Source organism: Hyla sarda, chromosome 3, assembly GCF_029499605.1.
Source record: "Hyla sarda isolate aHylSar1 chromosome 3, aHylSar1.hap1, whole genome shotgun sequence".
NCBI classification, from domain to species: Eukaryota; Metazoa; Chordata; class Amphibia; order Anura; family Hylidae; genus Hyla; species Hyla sarda.
The window spans coordinates 377,489,663-377,509,101 of NC_079191.1; the positions used below are offsets into that span (position 1 = coordinate 377,489,663).

The 19,439-nt window shown below is 41.6% G+C and overlaps 1 long non-coding RNA gene across 1 annotated transcript in view; it reads left to right on the plus strand.

Moving 5' to 3' along the window:
- LOC130362822 (uncharacterized) overlaps positions 1-11,941 on the plus strand; it is a 197,612-nt gene extending 185,671 nt beyond the window's left edge. The window contains exon 3 of the long non-coding RNA XR_008891587.1: positions 11,869-11,941. This is a non-coding gene — a long non-coding RNA (uncharacterized LOC130362822). The remainder of the gene's footprint in view (positions 1-11,868) is intronic.
- Positions 11,942-19,439: the final 7,498 nt, after the last annotated feature.

The window sequence follows — 19,439 nt, forward strand, 5'->3', positions numbered from 1 at the left end:
GATATTCTGCTTTATGTAGGGAAACCTAACATAAGGTGTAAGTTTCCCCTGCAGCGCTACCACAGGAGAAATTAAGAATGACATGGTGCCCATTCAAATGAATGTGTTGTCTGTGTAATGAAGCACAGGTCAGGCCCTCCAGAGGGATTGTACATTGTAATTGCATTTCCTTCTGTTCAAGAGATGAGAATCCTGAATAGGGAATCCTCTCTGTTGACTTAAAAAAATAGGGTATAAGTAAAAAGAATTTCTAAACTGCATACACCTTTAGAATAGAGTTACACATAGAGTACCCACATCAAATTTGACTCTGGGAAAAATCTGCTGTGCAGTGGGAAATATGCTGCAGATTCTGCAATGAGTAGACACACAGGGATACCCCGCCACAGCCCTGTGTGTGCAGTAAGGTTACTGCACATGCAGGTCTGCGGCAGGGAAGCCTGTTGTGTCTACCTGTAGCATAATCCGACTGCAAAGCGTACTTCCTGCAGTGTCATATGTGCTGTGAATGTGTGAACCCGCCCTAAATGTTTTTTAATTGTCATGAAGTCTGACAAGCATTCTAGATAACAGTAAAAAGCTCACTTACGCCATCTTTAATGGATGAGATTAGACGGAAAGATTGGGTTGCTGCACTAGATAAAAATGCATTTTAGAAAATAACTATGGCCCTAATCCCCCTTGTCTTTTACTACAGACTGAGATGTTGACTTCTAATCTAAAGTGCCTGGCCACTCCATTAGTCACCCAGCCATTTCAATACAAGAATCAAGCCTGTAACACTTTCAAATTATCCAGGGATTGTTGGACATGACCTTGTTTATATGTTGCTGAATGCAGAGAAAAGAGCCGAAATCAGAGCAGTATATCTAGTCATGTAGAGGGAACGTGGCTGTACATTATGGTCGGCTGCTTCTTTAAGCTTAATTATTTGCTGTGGCGGGGACGCTGATCTGCAAAAGCGCCCGATGTAGTGCCCTCTAAATCATTCTGATACCTCTGTGACATATAAGAGGCTGTATATCTGTCCAAGTCACCGCTTGTAATTTAGAAAATGCTTCTCTTAATGGGGAAATCAAGTTTAATAAAAAATAAAAAATAGAGATTAGTGGATAGCTTCTTCCATGGACCCTTAAGGTTTCCCTAACCTAAATAGATCTTGGTGTTTTTTTTTATGTACAGTGGGGAAAAGAAGTATTTAGACAGCCACCAATTGTGCAAGTTCTCCCATTTATAAAGATGAGACTATGAGAGACATAATAAGAGACATTGTCTGATTTTGTAAGAATTTATTTGCAAATTATGGTGGAAATAAGTATTTGGTCACCTACAACAAGCAAGATTTCTGGCTCTCACAGACCTGTAACTTCTTCTTTAAGAGTCTCCTCTGTCCTCCACTCATTACCTGTATTAATGGCATCTGTTCGAACTTTTTATCAGTATAAAAGACACCTGTCCACAACCTCAAACAATCACACTCCAAACTCCACTATGGCCAATAGACATGTGCAATTCGGTTCGGCACGAATGTCTAAATTAACGAATTTTACCGTTTTCGTGCATTCGGAACGATCCGAATGCACGAAAACATATTTTGAACATTCCCGAATAGCCACGATAATACGAATAGCAAACTAACGAATACATTCGTTATTTCCCGACCACAATGCTGTAAATAACGAATGCATTCGTTATCTGTAAACGAACTTGAAGAATTCATTCTGATAACAAATATAATAAAAAGGATATAGATAGTTTGATTTTTCGGATACATTCGGTATTCGGGTACATTCGGTAAATCTTTATTCTTTTTTGGACTTTAGCGATCCTAAAAAATTATGGAGATACCTTTTTTATAAAAATTTCGTAGGGTATCATAAAAAAATCATAATAAAAAAGATACAGTGGTGATGGAAAAAATTGTATCTAATGAAATGTATCATTTTTATTATGAAATGTTTATTCATTTTTAAACAGGGATCAATTTATGTGAGCGGGTAAAGCACTAAAAATGTAGCCGACAATAATGAAAATGTAGTGTGTGCGTGTTTTTCACTTTTTTTTTAAACATTTTTTAGGTAGTACTACTACTCCCAGCATGGAACACACTCTTCCATGATGGGAGTAGTAGTTACCTGTACTAATTGACAGATTGCAGGGGTCCCTTGCGATCCTCTTGTATAATGTATAGATGCGGCGGCTGCTCTTCTATGGTCCCCTGCACTCACGTATATGTACACATATTCATATTTCCCGCAGAGCTGTGATTGGCCAGATAGTTCCAGCCAATCACAGCTCTCTGTGAGAAATAGGAATATGTGTATATATACGGCCGTGCAGGGGACCATAGGAGAGCGGCCGCCGCCGCATTCATACATTATACTGGAGGATCGCAGCGGCTGTCAGGAGTAATACCTGTAGTGATCTTCGCTTTACTACAAGTACTACCACTCCCAACATGGAGTACACTCTGCTCCATGCTGGGAACTGTAGTACCTGTATTAATAGACAGATCGCAGCGGGTGTCAGAAGTTACACTCGCTGCCATATGTCTATTAATGCAGGTACTACAGCTCCCAGCATGGAGCAGAGTGTGCTCCATGTTGGGAGTATTAGTACCTGCAGTAAGGGACAGATCCCAGGGATGTCACTTCTCCTGACACCGCTGCGATCGTCCTTATGTGAATGTCGGGATCAGCTGTTCTCAGGGCTACAGAGCCGGGAGAACAGCTGATGCTGAGCCGTAGGTATACATCGTATATCTACTGCCCAGCAAGAACTTACAGTGAGCTTGCAATGTGTATACAGTATACACATTGCTGGCTCACTTAACCCCTTGCTGAGCTGTGCGCTATGCGCAAGCCCAGCAAGGGAAGAGTTAACTTACACTGCTGGACAGTGTAGGTTAACCCTTTGGGCGGTATACACTATATACAGCTATCTATAGATAGCTGTATACAGTGTATACAGAAGACGAAGTCCAGCTTACTTCCCTCGAGTCCCGGGCGGGGTTCTTGTAGCTCCGCCCCCTAGTGATGACGTCATTAGGGGGCGGAGCTACAGAAGGGAACAAGGCTAATTAATCTGAAGCTCTGTTCACATTGTACGTTATGTATAATGTGAACAGACCCTTCTGGCAGTGTCTACCCAGACAGGGAGACTCCAGCTGTTGCTAAACTACAACTCCCAGCATGCCCAGACAGCCAAAGGCTGTCTGGGCATGCTGGGAGTTATAGTTTTGCACCAATTGGTGGCTCCCTGTTTGGGTAGACATTGCATCATGGGTGCTCTCCCCAGCGGACAGCGCCAAAAATGTCATAACCAATTTTTTGTGTTTTTTTCTTCTCGTTTCAGATCCGTGTATGCAGAGGATTACTGCGGATTCGATGGATTACGGCGGATTATTTGTTTTTCCTTTAATAAAATGGTTAACGAGGGCTGTGGGGGAGTGTTTTTTTAAATAAAATAATTTTTCCAATGTGTTGTGTTTTTTTTTTTATATTGAATTTTCAAGGTTAGTAGTGGACGCTGTCTTATTGACGGAATCCATTACTAGGCCAGGGCTTAGTGCTAGCCCCAAAAACAGCTAGCGCTAACCCCCAATTATTACCCCGGTACCCACCGCCACAGGGGTGCCGGGAAGAGCCGGTACCAACAGGCCCGGAGCGTCAAAATGGCGCTCCTGGGCCTAGGCGGTAACAGGCTGGCGTTATTTAGGCTGGGGAGGGCCAGTAACAATGGTCCTCGCCCACCCTGGTAACGTCAGGCTGTTGCTGTTTGGTTGGTATCTGGCTGAGAATGAAAATACGGGGAACCCTATGCGTTTTTTTTTTAAATTTTTTTATTTAAATTAAAAAAAAAAAAACGCATAGGGTTCCCCGTATTTTCATTCTCAGCACAATACCAACCAAACAGCAACAGCCTGACGTTACCAGGGTGGGCGAGGACCATTGTTACTGGCCCTCCCCAGCCTAAATAACGCCAGCCTGTTACCGCCTAGGTCCAGGAGCGCCATTTTTGACGCTCCGGGCCTGTTGGTACCGGCTCTTCCCGGCACCCCTGTGGCGGTGGGTACCGGGGTAATAATTGGGGGTTAGCGCTAGCTGTTTTTGGGGCTAGCACTAAGCCCTGGCCTAGTAATGGATTCCGTCAATAAGACAGCTTCCGCTACTAACCCTGAAAATTCAATAAAAATAAAAAAAAAACACAACACATTGGAAAAATTATTTTATTTAAAAAAACACTCCCCCACAGCCCTTGTTAACCATTTTATTAAAGGGAAAAAAAATAATCCGCCGTAATCCATCGAATCCGCAGTAATCCTCTGCATACACGGATCTGAAACGAGAAGAAAAAAAAAACACAAAAAATTGGTTATGACATTTTTGGCGCTGTCCGCTGGGGAGAGCACCCATGATGCAATGTCTACCCAAACAGGGAGCCACCAATTGGTGCAAAACTACAATTCCCAGCATGCCCAGACAGCCTTTGGCTGTCTGGGCATGCTGGGAGTTGTAGTTTAGCAACAGCTGGAGTCTCCCTGTCTGGGTAGACACTGCCAGAAGGGTCTGTTCACATTATACAAAACGTACAATGTGAAGAGAGCTTCAGATAAACTAGCCTTGTTCCCTTCTGTAGCTCCGCCCCCTAATGACGTCACCACTAGGGGGCGGAGCTACACGAACCCGGCCCGGGACTCGAGGGAAGTAAGCTGGACTTCGTCTTCTGTATACACTGTATACAGCTATCTATAGATAGCTGTATATAGTGTATACCGCCCAAAGGGTTAACCTACACTGTCCAGCAGTGTAAGTTAACTCTTCCCTTGCTGGGCTTGCGCATAGCGCACAGCTCAGCAAGGGGTTAAGTGAGCCAGCAATGTGTATACTGTATATACACATTGCAGGCTCACTGTAAGTTCTTGCTGGGCAGTAGATATACGATGTATACCTACGGCTCAGCGTCAGCTGTTCTCCCGGCTCTGAAGCCCTGAGAACAGCTGATCCCGACATTCACATAAGGACGATCGCAGCGGGTGTCAGGAGGAGTGACATCCGCTGGGATCTGTCCCTTACTGCAGGTACTAATACTCCCAACATGGAGCACACTCTGCTCCATGCTGGGAGCTGTAGTACCTGCATTAATAGACATATGGCAGCGAGTGTAACTTCTGACACCCGCTGCGATCTGTCTATTAATGCAGGTACTACAGCTCCCAGCATGGAGCAGAGTGTACTCCATGTTGGGAGTGGTAGTACTTGTAGTAAAGGGAAGATCACTGCGGGTATCACTCCTGACAGCCGCTGCGATCCTCCAGTATAATGTATGAATGCGGCGGCCGCTCTCCTATGGTCCCCTACACATATTCCTATTTCTCACAGAGAGCTTTGATTGGCTGGAACCATCTGGCCAATCACAGCTCTGCGGGAAATATGAATATGTGTACATATACGTGAGTGCAGGGGACCATAGAAGAGCAGCCGCCGCATCTGTACATTATACAAGATGATCGCAAGGGACCCCTGCAATCTGTCAATTAGTACAGGTAACTACTACTCCCATCATGGAAGAGTGTGTTCCATGCTGGGAGTAGTAGTACTACCTAAAAAATGTTTTAAAAAAAAGTGAAAAACACGCACACACTACATTTTCATTATTGTCGGCTACATTTTTTGTGCTTTACCCGCTCACATAAATTGATCCCTGTTTAAAAATGAATAAACATTTCATAATAAAAAAGATACATTTCGTTAGATACAATTTTTTTCATCACCACTGTATCTTTTTTATTATGATTTTTTTATGATACCCTGCGAAATTTTTATAAAAAAGGTATCTCCATTATTTATTAGGATCGCTAAAGTCCAAAAAAAGACTAAAAAGATTTACCGAATGTACCCGAATACCGAATGTATCCGAAAAAAACAACACGAATACCCGAATACCGAATGTATCCGAAAAATCTAAACCGAAAATATTGCCGAACCGAAATTTTTTTCCAAAACGAAAAAACGAAACGAAATTAAACGAAAATTTTTCTAGTGCACAAGTCTAATGGCCAAGACCAAAGAGCTGTCGAAGGACACCAGAAACAAAATTGTAGACCTGCACCAGGCTGGGAAGACTGAATCTGCAATAAGCAAGCAGCTTGATGTGAAGAAATCGACTGTGGGAGCAATTATTAGAAAATGGAAGACATACAAGACCACTGATAATCTCCCTCAATCTGAGGCTCCACACAGGATCTCATCCCGTGGTGTCAAAATTATCACAAGAACGGTAAGCAAAAATCCCAGGACCATACGAGGGGACCTGGTGAAGGACCTGCAGAGAGCTGGGACCAAAGTAAAAAAGACTGCCATCAGTAACACCCTATGCCACCAGGGACTAAAATAATGCAGTGCCAGACATGTCCACCTGCTTAAGCCAGTACATTTCCGGGCCCATTTGAAGTTTGCTTGAGAGCATTTGGATGATCCAGAAGAATATTAGGAGAATATCATATGGTCAGATGAAACCAAAGTAGAACTTTTTGGTAAAAACTCAACTTGTTGTGTTTTGAGGAGAAAGAATGCTGAGTTACATCCAAAGAGCACCATACCTACTGTGAAGCATGGGGGTGGAAACATCATGCTTTGGGAATGTTTTTCTGCTAAGGGACCAGGACAACTGATCTTTGTAAAGGAAAGAATGAATGGGGCCATGTATCGTGAGATTTTGAGTGAAAACCTCCTTCCATTAGGAAGGGCATTGAAGATGAAACATGGCTCAGTCCTTCAGCATGACAATGATCCCAAACACATCTCCCGGGCAACGAAGGAGTGGCTTCGTAAGAAGCATTTCAAGGTCTTGGAGTGGCCTATCTCAACCCCATAGAAAACCTTTGGAGGGAGTTGGAAGTCCGTGTTGCCCAGCGACAGCTCCAAAACATCACTGCTCTAGAGGAGATCTGCATGGAGAATGGGCCAAAATACCAGCAACAGTGTGTGAAAACCTTGTGAAGACTTACAGAAAACATTTGACCTCATTGGTCATTGCCAACAAAGGGTATATAACAACGTATTGAGATGAACTTTTGTTATTGACCAAATACTTATTTTCCACCATAATTTGATAATAAATTCTTAAAAAATCAGTCAATGTGATTTTATGTTTTTTTTTCTCATTATGTCTCTCATATTTGCTGTATACCTATGATGAAAATGACAGGCCTCGATCATCTTTTTAATTGGAAGAACATGCACAATTGGTGGCTGACTAAATACTTTTTTTTTGCCTCACTGTAAAATACAGTATTTGATATGCAAAAAAAAAATAAAAATACAAAGTATACAAATAGAAGGTTACAGCAGCACTCTTGGTCAAAAAATAGAGGCTCTTAGCGCACTCAAGTATTCACTGACAAAAACATAATAATATTGCACCCAGATAAAAATGTTGGATTGCTGCAATTTGATTACGATTGCAGTTATGTCTCAGGAAGATATGGTGAGGATTACAGATGTGGTCTGATTTGAATATGGCCCCTGCCACTCATCACTAATCTTTACTGGTGGTCTCCGATAGTTTTCTTGTTAACCATCCAGACACAGGTTCATTATACATCCCAGTCTCTGCTCGGAAAATTTCCAGATGCTTAAAAAAAAGGAAATTTGGGTTTACAGCTCCTATTATGCATCCTGCCATTGACAGCCAGCCACTATCATCTTTTTTGCAGTGGTGTTGTAAACAAGAAAACCTAGACTGTTATGGACAGGAACTGTATCATCTTTAGAAACAAAAAAATACGAGTGTGATGATCTGGAAGTCCATTGCATATGTCGGTCACCCTAGTAGTGATACAAGAGACAAACAGCTCAGCGATATGTTCAGGACATCCTGCGGCCACCTGTGTTGCCTATCATGGCTTTCATCTGGTATTTTCAGCAGGATAGCTCTCACACACAACAAAAGTTTCCCAGGAATGTCTCCGCCATATTGTAACACTTTCTAGGCCTGCCTAGCCACCAGATTTCTTGCAGTTCTTAGTTGAGCATTTATGGCGATCCAGCTTTGACAACCTACAAGAGCACAGGATCTGCAGGTCCAGCTGCAACATCAGTGGGTATGGGTGCCGCAGGATGCCAAATGGAACCTGTATGCCTCCTTGCCCAATCGTAGCTAATCTCAAATCCATGCTAGAGGTGGACCAATAGGGTACTAGAACCTCCTCAATTATACAGGTTTTGCCCAATAAAATCTTTCTTTTGCTCTAATATTGTAATCGCTTACATTTTGTTTTGTGTAAATTGAGCCTTTCGTGTAATTTTTATTTTATAGTCAGGGGTTGTTTACTACTGTTTCTGTTTTATACATTGGATTCTACATAAGGAGCTTATACCCAGGAGATGAAATCAGACAACATATCAAGTCTTTTATTGTATATAACATACATTTCTGAGATGCCTATGTTTATAAGTGAGCACAGATCAGCCATACAGTGTGAGGAGATGAGTGTTTTCATTATTTGCAGATTCCTCCAGAGAATTCCAATTAGCAGTCAGCCAGTAATTGAGCATTATGATAAAAATACAATATACTGTACATGAATTAGCATAGCCTACAGGGAAGAGAAGTCTCCGCAATGAATATCAGACAGTTATATAGCAGATGTTAATGACTTCCTAATAATCTTTATTTTCACAATGTATAACATTTGTGAACAGAAAAGTACATAAACTGTTTTAGCTACATTTGCCGTACATGATCCTTTCCTTAAAATGGTTTTCCAGTTAGAAAAATCCAGTGGAAAAAAGGACAGAATGGGTTTTAAAAATATATATTTTAATTTATTAATAAATGTTACTTCACCAACTGATCCCCCCATCACTGTTGCTGTTCAGATTCTCACCGGGTTCACTCATTTCTACTTCCTTAGGGAATTGTCTCCTTCGATTTCCTGTGCATCAAGACTGAACCAGAAACAGAAGATTGGGAGGACCTGGTGATTGTCAGAAAGGATATGGTGGGGAATCAGAGAAATAAGCAATGCTTTTTCTTTTTTTGAAGCATTTTTTTTTTCAAATTCTTTTAACCTGGGCTCAAGTCCTGCAGGAACTCATGGGAACGGAGTTCCTGCACTTTTTCCACTGCAGGAACTCTGTTCTCATTATCAAGAGTCCTGCAGGACCAGTCCTTGAGTGGAAATCTTGGGTGAGTTCCCAAACTTTTTCTTCCAGGACTTGACCCCTGCTTTTAAACCAGTTGGACAATTCCTTTAAAGGGAAACTGACATCAGCGTCCACCTCATTAACCTGCATATACAGGTATGTAGTGCGGGAGATGCTAAGTAACATGTTCTTTAACTGACCAAAATCAATCCAACTATTTCCGATATCAGCCTTTTTGCATATATGCAAATGTTCTTTTTAGCGCCATGGAGGTGGGTTTGGAGACTTTGTGCAATGTCCATGCCTTCTTCTGTGTCCCCTTCATAAAAAAAAGCATTCCCTCCTTTCTGTCATGCCTGTGTGATATGATAGTTCTGGACCATGCGACCACATTGATTATACACAGCATGCACATTACTCACGGAAATTAGGTGTACTTCAGCTTCTGCTTCACAGTCCTGCTTGTTCTGCATGCATAGAGCTGTGCTTCAACTCAGTGTACAGAGCCCTGCTTGTCCTCAGTGTACAGAGCCCCGCTAGTCTTCTGGGTACAGAGCCCTGCTTGTCCTCAGTGTACAGACCCCTGCTTGTCCTCAGTGTACAGAGCCCTGCTTGTCCCCAGTGTACAGAGCCTAGCTTGTCCTCAGTGTAGAGTCCTACTAATCTTCTGTGTACAGAGCCCTGCTTGTCCTCAGTGTACAGAGCCCTGCTTGTCCTCAGTGTACAGAGCCCTGCTTGTCCTCAGTGCACTGAGCCCTGCTTGCCCTCAGTGCACTGAGCCCTGCTTGTCCTCAGTGCACTGAGCCCTGTTGTCCTCAGTGTACCCTGCTTTTCCTCAGTGTACAGAGCCCTGCTTGCCCTCATTGTATAGAGCCCTGCTTGTCCTCAGTGCACAAAGCCCTGCTTGTCCTCAGTGTACCCTGCTTTTCTTCAGTGTACAGAGCCCTACTTGCCCTCATTGTACAGAGCCCTGCTTGTCCTCAGTGCACAGAGCCCTGCTTGTCCTCACTGCACAGAGTCCTGTTTGTTCTCAGTGCAAAGAGCCCTGCTTATCCTCAGTGTACGGAAGTGTACGGAACCCTACTTGTCCTCACTGCACAGAGCCCTGCTTGTCCTCAGTGTACAGAGCCCTGCTTGTCCTCAGTGTACAGAGTACTGCTTGTCCTCAGTGCACAGAGCCCTGCTCGTCCTCAGTGTACAGAGCCCTGTTTGCCCTCAGTGTATAGAGCTCTGCTTGTCCTCAGTGTACAGAGCCCTGCTTGTCCTCAGTGTACAAAGCCCTTCTTGTCCTCACTGCACAGAGCCCTGCTTGTCCTCAGTGTACAGAGCCCAGCTTGTCCTCAGTGCACCGAGCCCTGCTCGTCCTCAGTGTACAGAGCCCTGCTTGTCCTCATTGCACAGAACCCTGCTCATCCTTAGTGTACAGAGCCCTGCTTGTCCTCAGTGTACAGAGCCATGCATGGCCTCAGTGTACAGAGCCCTGCTTGTCCTCAGTCTACAGAGCCCTGCTTGTCCTCAGTGTACAGAGCCCTGCTTGTCCTCAGTGTACAGAGCCCTGCTTGTCCTCAGTGTACAGAGCCCTGCTTGTCCTCAGTGTACAGAGCCCTGCTTGTCCTCAGTGTACAGAGCCCAGCTTGTCCTCAATGTACAGAGCCCTGCTTGTCCTCAGTGTACAGAGCCCCTGCTTGTCCTCAGTGTACAGAGCACTGCTTGTCCCACACTTCATGTATTTTGTCTCTGCATAGACACACTGGCAATGGCTGCAGGTTACTTCCCCTGATGCTGCATTTTCCCTGTTTTGCTGGTGGCATTCTGAACCCTCTACAGCCTCAGTGATTGGCTTCAGTGGGTCCAGAACATAATCAGTAGAGTGTATCATAATGGTAAGTAAAGAGAAACAAGGGGGGACCAGAGTGACACTGGATTAGGAATGATAAGTATGTTTTATTTTGTTATTTATGGTTCTAGCAGGCTGAATTTTTATTTTTAATAAATCGAATGTACAGTGTAAAATAGGCTACATTATCCTTCATCTGTGATTGAAAATATATGAACCATATAGTTTCCTGGCAAAAACTTGTTTCTGCTTTTGGCAGGAACTATATAGCAACCAATTAGATCGCTTCTTTCATTAAAAAAAAAAAAAGGTCTCGGAAAAATAAAAGAAGCAATCTGATTGGTTGCTACGGGCAACTCAGCAACTTTTCCTCCTGACAGGTTTTGATAAATCTCCCTCTTGGTCTTTACACAAAGTAAATTCAGCCTTTGGTTGGCTTTACGTGAATTTTAGCCTCTGTATGACACCGTAATACCCGACCTCCTGTGTTTCTACTGAGTCGACTGACTGTAACTCACCAAAGAGTTTTATGTTATCTAAGCTCAATTCAATAGAACCCCAGAGGGCTCAATTAAGCCCGATGTGCTAGCCTTTTTGTTAAATTGCTCTTGAAAGTCTCAAAAAAAAAATTACATTATTACAGTCATAAAGTTTTCATTGTTTGCTTGTTAGATTTTATTTCTTTCATAGCTGCCTCCAAACCGCTGCTTGGCGATGAGTAATCCTAACCTGTAAAGTATGTAGTCTGACAATTTTAGTTCTGAGATGTTGTCTTTGTATTATTGTGTCAAAACTAACAAGATTCTGTCATCTAAAGATGAGACAGAAATGACGATGACATTTATTACAAAAGATAATTAGTTATTGTTTTGCCCATAACAGGACTCATTGCAACTTAGTCACCAGGATCGGTCCCAGATGGCATCAATATCTAACAAGAGAGCAACCACAACAGGTTAGTCAACAAAGAAGCCTGGCACCATTAGAAGCATCTTTCTAACAAAATCAATAATGTAGAAGATTGGAAAATGATAGCAAATGCTGTACATTTCCCCATTCTGATAAATGACAAGTCTTCTATAGGTTGTTTATGAATATATGTGGACGCCTTCATCTTTTCATTTCTTTTTCATATAATCATTAGATTACTTTCATTTCTAAGGCTAAATGCACACTACTTTTGGACATTAGATTCAACAGGAAAGAGTGCCTCGGAAAGCATGCATGCAATCAAAGGGAGTGCCTAAGACTTTTTATCAATGGGCTATCCTAAGGCTAGGTTCAAACTGCAGAATCTTCCACCAGAAAATTTCCGGCCAGAGATGCCGACTGATTCAGCGGACATTGCCCCATCGACAGCAATGTATTCCCCACAGATTTCACTGAAAGAATGACCAAGATCATTCTTTCTGCTACAAAATTTTAGTTTCCGCCATAGAGATTAGCAATGTGCACCGAGACATCAAGAATTCTGTTGCACCAGAATTTCCGAGTGTAGTTTCTTAGCATAATTACATTTTGAAATTCCTAAGTGTGAATTCAGCCATGAAGTGCTGTAAAACCCTTTTAGCCCCTTTAGGACAGGGCCCATTTTGGCCTTAAAGTGATACTCTACCTCTGGACATCTTATCCCCTATCCAAAGGATAGGGAATAAGATGTCTGTTCGTGGGAGGTCTGGCCGCTGGGGCCCCTTGCAATCTTCGGGCAGCACCCCGGCGTTCAGACCATTTTTGTTCAGAACGCTGGATTCGGGTGACTATGGTCGGCACATCACACCACTCCCCCTCCATTCATGGGAGGGGGCATGACGGCTGTCGTCGCTCGTCACGCCCCTACCATAGACAAGAATGGAGGGGGTTTAGCATGATGTCATGGCCGCCAGAACCCATTCCTTTGGATAGGGGATAATATGTCCGGGGAGGAGTACCCCTTTATGGACACAATCAATTTTAGTTTTGCGTAATAGAAAAATATTATTTGTGAGGGGACATTGAAAAAATAAATAAACAAACAATTTTGCAACTTTAGGTGGAGGTTTTATTTTTAGGCAGTGCCCTTTACAGTAAAACATTATGGGGGAGATTTATCAAAACCTGTGGAGAGAGAAAGTTGCCCAGTTGCAACCAATCAGACCACTTCTTTCATTTTTCAGAGGCCTTGTTAAGAATGTGAGAAGCAATCTGATTGGTTGCTATGGGCAATTTTGCCTCTCCAGGTTTTGATAAATCTCCCCCTATATCCTTTCTCTGTGGGTCAATTTGATTAAAACAATACCTATAGAGTTTTTCTATCATTGTACTATCAGTTTTTGTCTACTCATTTTTATTAGTCAATCTTTTCTAACAAAATAATTATGCTTGAAATAACTCTATTTTGCCCCCTATAAAAAAATATATGTTTTGTCTATGGGGCTGTTTGGTGCTCATTTTTGTGATGTGATATTTAGTTTATTTTTTGGTACCATGTTTGCTTAGATGGGACTTTTTGATAACTTTACATGATTGCTGATGTTTGTAATTGACTGTATTTGCGGTGTGCTAATAGCAGCCGTCACATAGTTTACGAAGCGAGTGCAGCTCCAGCAGTCACTTTATAGACAAAATAGACAAACTGAAGGTCAGGATGTAAGTTTACCTCATGGTGCATTAAGGCACAGGCAACCATGCCATACATTTATGTCCAATGTCATAAAAGGATTAAAGTTGTATCTGTTTTCCATTGACTGTTTTCCATTGACATGTATCCACATAGTTGTTGTTTATTTGTATTAAGACATGTTTAAATGCATTGTTTACAGTTAAAATAATGTAACATCTATATATACCACCAACCAATTTTATGACCAAAGGACATTCTTTTGACAGGCACATGGATAATGGAAGGACATGAGAACGTAACACTTTAATGTGGTGTGAACCTCACCTAGCACACATACAAAATATGGCAAAACATACATGTGCATATTTATAGTTTTTTTAAATTATGATACTTTCATATTTTACATTAATTGAAACTTTTAAAACCTTTTTAAAATGTTTTACAGCAATCTCAAATTCGGCATTAAATTACTGCAGGAGCAAAAACACAGTAAAAACTGTATCCTAAGGGTGCGTTCAGACACTATTTGTTTTTGCGGGTTTTCCTCTGCGTATTTGAAAGGGGCGGGCTCTTCACGGCTGTCCATAGCAGATTTTCCTCGGCGGAATTTACGCTGTGGAAAATCCACCGCAGTCCCTACTGACTTCAATGGGGCTTGCGGCGGATTTTCCGCAGCGTCAATTCCTCTGAGGAAAATCTGCTGTGGTTAGCCGAGAAGAGCCCGCCCCTTTCAAACACACAACGGAAAACCCGCAAAAACAAAGAGCGTGTGAACGCACCCTAAAGCCACTTTCACACTGCAATTTTGAAGCCAGAAAAATAGATTTATGACAGAAAAGAGAAGCATAAATCCCTATTTTAGGCTTTATACAGGATCTATTTCAGGATTTTGGAAAAGGAAATGGAGACTAATTGTGAATTTTAGACTACTTCTGATCTCAGCTCTAAAATGGATGCATTTTTTGCATTACAACCCCGTGCAATTTCACTGGACTAGATTTAGAGGTGAGCGAACTGAACCAGTTAAACCCGTGTTTGTCGCAAACTTTACTAAAGGTTCAGTCTGTGCCAACATGATAAAAAAAAGTGTTGCCCACATGGCAGAAAATAGAAGGAGGAAGGGCCAGGCTTCTAATACGTCTGTGTGAAACTAGCCTTGAAAAGTGGCCAAGCAGGCAAAAGTTAGAAAGTGATTTTCTATTAATTTTTATTCCACTACAGTCCTTGTACTTTGATTTTTGAGCGAACAAGAGGTTTTTCTATACTTTCACTAACACTTCTATAATTTTAGTATTATCATAGGGTTGTTGAAAAGGTCTAGTACACACAATTGGTATGTTCAGAATAGAGAACACTTACCTCTGAAATCTAAATCAGATGTTGAGAGAAATCTACAGTATGTCTTAAGCAGCGGTGTGGGTTAAGCATGCATTTCTAGGCAGCTTAAAGGAAAGGCCGGATTACATACATTACGGAGATGTAATAGATGCCTTTTTAATTCTTATCCAGCAATGGCTGAAGAGAGCTGAGACAACTGAATACATTTTTTTTTTTTTTTTTTTGCCCATTTGCTTAATTTACTTAGGTTGACTCTCTTTTCTCATCAACTTTCAGATAGTTAAAAGTTTCTAAAAAGACATAATAAATTTGGAGTAAGCCATGTTCTCCCTTTTCTAGCTCCATTGTGCTCAATAAATCTCCACCGTTAACTTTCTTTTTACCAGATAATAGATCTTGAAATCTAATTATTCCAGACATAATTGTACAGTTTCACAATACATTTAAGTCCTCAGTTGTTATAGTTCTCCTCAACTACAATATAACTTGTGTAAGCCTAAATAAATACAGACATAAACTAAATCAGCAAAGAAAGCAAAACATTTATGGACCAATGTTTACAATGTATATAAAAATGCCCCCCCTGGGATCTCTAAACCACCATCTAGTTTACTGCTAGTGAAGTCAACGTCAAACAAAACAGAAATAAAAGTTTTTTTTCAAAATCTTCAAGAGAATATTGAAATTGCAGCAAATAAAGCTTAATAATTGCATTATTAAAAGTTATCTAATTTTCTGATTTATTTAAAGGGGTACTCTGTCCCTAGACATCTTATCCCCCATCCTTTGGATGTCTGATCGAGGGGGTCCCGCCGCTGGGCCCAAAGCCCCCCCCCCCCCCCCCGCAATGTCCCTAATGCACCCAGGACATTGCATTATTGCATTATTAAAAGTTATCTAATTTTCTGATATACTTAAAGGGGTACTCCGTCCCTAGACATCTTATCCCCTATTGTTTGTATGTCTAATCGAGCAGGTCCCGCCACTGTGGCCCCTGTAATGTCCCTACTGCACCCGGCGTTTATTTAGAGCATCGGGTGCAGTGCCGGCGGCTCGTGATGTCATGACCACACCCTCTCATAGACTTGCATTGAGGGGGCATGGCCGTGTTGTTATGAGCCTCCGCCCCGCATTACCAGTCATCCGGCATGGAGCAAAGTTAGCTCCGTGCACAGGATGTCTGGGGTGCCACTGCCGAGCTGGGGACCCCCATGATCATACATCTTTTGGATAGGGGATAAGATGTCTAAGGGTGGAGTACCCCTTTAAGCTCATATTTAGCAATCTGTTGTAACTAGTTATTGTAACCATAACTAGGGGTATTTTCCCATAGTAGAGAATCATAACTGCATGTATCAGTTTACCAGAGTTCCTTAAATAGGTACTGGTGTATTTCATACTGTACCTTTGTAGAGGTCCCCATAGTCAGAGTCCCTAGGAACGTCAGGGTCCCTCTTCTATAGTTATCCCCTTGTCACCCCTTAGTTAGTTCGTATTTGTATAGAAATTCATGTGAATATAAGTATAAATATGTATATATTCAAATGCCTACCTGTTCAGCATTAGTGTTGCTCGCGAATATTCGCAATTCGAATATTATTCGCGAATATCGCATATTCGCGAATTCGCGAATTTCGCGAATATAGTGCTATATATTCGTAATTACGAATATTCTTTTTTTTTTTTTTTTTTTTTCTTCACAGTACACATCACAGTGATCATCCCTCTCTGCTTCCAGCTTGTGTGGTGTAAAGAAGGCTGTAATACTACTGTGTGAGACTGGCGTGCGACAATTCGCATATGCGAAAATTAGCATATGCTAATTTTCGCATATGCGAATTTTCGCGTACACTAATTTTGAATATGCTAATTTTCACATGTTAATTTTCACATATGCGACTTTTCGCATATGCGAAAATAAACGAGGATATAACAAATATGCGAATATTCGCGAATATATGACGAATATTCGTCCATATATTCGCGAATATTCGCGAATTCGAATATGGCCTATGCCGCTCAACACTATTCAGCATAGCAGGACCTGCGGGTCATATGATTAGGGTCAGAACTCTATGGTTTTGTTAAAGGACCTTTGGTGGTTCTCATGACGTGTTCACCCACAATGCGATGTAACGGTGAGTGACAGTTGTTATGGACCAATCCAAAACGCCAGCCCCTGCCCATATAAGGGATCTGCGCCATCTTGATCGCTCTCTTGGGTTGCTGATTCTGGATGAGGTAGGACCAAAGCCTTGCGACCTCGGCCTATAACAAAGCAGTTATACTAAGCAATTCCCCGCTACACTCCGCAAGATCACTGGGCCTAAACGCACCCTTAAATCCAGGGGATCTATGCTACAAAATCTCTGAAAAGCTGAATTGAGCTTATCTGATCCCAACCGTCAATCGCTGCTCAGCTATATCTATAGAGACTCTGTTATCTGGACTGTTACTATTGCTGCATGTACAGAAATTCTTCAGTAAAAGTTCCAGCAAGTTTTCAGTTAACAGTGGTTGTGGACAATCCTTTATTCTGCATTCACCTATTGCTCTTGGGAAGGGTGGCAATAGGCCTGACCTATCAAGATTACAGAATTTAACCCTCACCCTGACGTCATGAGTGACAAGGGTTAACAGCGCCCTTTATTATTCTGAACAGCAACACCCTAACTACCCTACACCCCACAAGGCTTTATCCCCCAAGTTTACCACACTGTCATTTAAACAAACTTTGTAATAGTACAAGAAAAAAAAAATTGTAATACAATTAATTATACAAAAATGCTTATTTTTTCTTGTATTAAGCCCCCTCCCCCTCCTGCTGCTAAATTTGTCCACTCTGAAAATCAACTCAGCTTTGTCCTGTGTCTACAACACAAGCAATACAAGTCTATAGAGGGGGGAGGAGGAAGTGGTCTGCCCACACCTCCTACAAAGAAAACTTTAGGCATGTCATACATGGCGTGTGAAATGTTTTGATTGGTGGGTGTTTGGGTGTTCACACCCTCACTAATCACTAGAACAAGCGGAAAGAAATGTGTGCTGGTATGTTTAATTACTTGGAATTTTTCACGGGGGGGGGATGAATTCAATGCCAAGTCCCACTTCTTCTTGAACATAACATGAAGGGTTAGCCCTGCAAAGCAACAGTGCTAAACATTTCACCACCGTGTTGCTCTGAGGAATAAATAGTGCTGCACAGAGTGGCCCTCATTTACTAAGAGTGTTTGGTTTTTACTAGTGTGAAATGTTGTTCCCGACTTGCAGGTTTCTGCTCTATTTACTATAGGGATTCACAGATTTACAAGTCAGGAAATTTTTCAGACCAGCTTTTTCTAGGGGGAAGTTTCCGGCCCTTTATTTACAGGGTTCAATAGTATATAGGTTGGGATTTGAAGCCACACCCATTTTTTGACCGACCACACCTCTTTTCCAACTAGCCACGCCCAGTTTAGGGTTTGTTGTGTTTGTAGTTTTAGTCGCATTTCACCACAAATTCTGGCGCAAACACCATTTGTGGTGGACTGCACCATATTTTGACACACAATCCGGCAAAACAGGTCAGGTTTACAATAGTAAATCAGGGTCAGTGTGTCAAGAAAGTGTGAAGCTTGGATGATATTACAATAATTCCCCCCCCTATGAATAATGTCTGCCCCAGTCTATAAGTTTGTAAGGGTACACGACTTTCTAGGAAAATTACATTAAATCTGTGTGCACAAGGCTGATTTGAGTGTGTTTTTTGTACAATGCTGCGGACTATGGTGGTGCTCTATACATAATGAGTCATCAATAAAATAAATAATGGGTGTAGTCTAAATGTTTTCCATTCAATCTGATAGAAAATAAAATGGAAGTGGCTCCAGCTCTACAAAACAGAAGAGAAGATCAGGCGGAGTGACTAATATGTATTGTGTGATCAATAATGGTGACAAGTTTATGCAAGGATGAGAAATGGGCAGAACAATTTGCTTATTTGTTGGTGCGTAGGTTTAAAATTATCTGACAAAATCAGATAAATCTATACAGGAGGAAAAGCCATTTAGACACAATGCAATTATTTTATTCCACATTGAAAATGTTTTCGCATTCAGAACGGATATTTGAGAAAAAACAAACAACAATATATTTTTGTTATTTACCAATTCATTTATTTATTTAGTCTATTCCCAAATAAGTATTTATTGCAATAGCTTGTATAACGCCATAGTTTCATTATTTCACAATATACCACACATGGCTGTCAGCGGTACTTTAGATAATACAAAGACATTATGTAAATGAAAAATAAATCGTGTTTCTAAAGAAAACAAGACATTCTTATGTGTGAAAAGAAAGTTACTTGAAGTGGAGCTGTGAGAAAAAGCTGTCAACTAGAGATGAGCAAATCGAAGCTGATAAACCCGAATTCGTTAAGAATTTCATGAAATATTCGATTCGCAACGAATGCGAATATCGCTGCGATTCTATCGCGCAAATTGCTTAATTAAACTCCATTTCCTGCGGTCAAGGC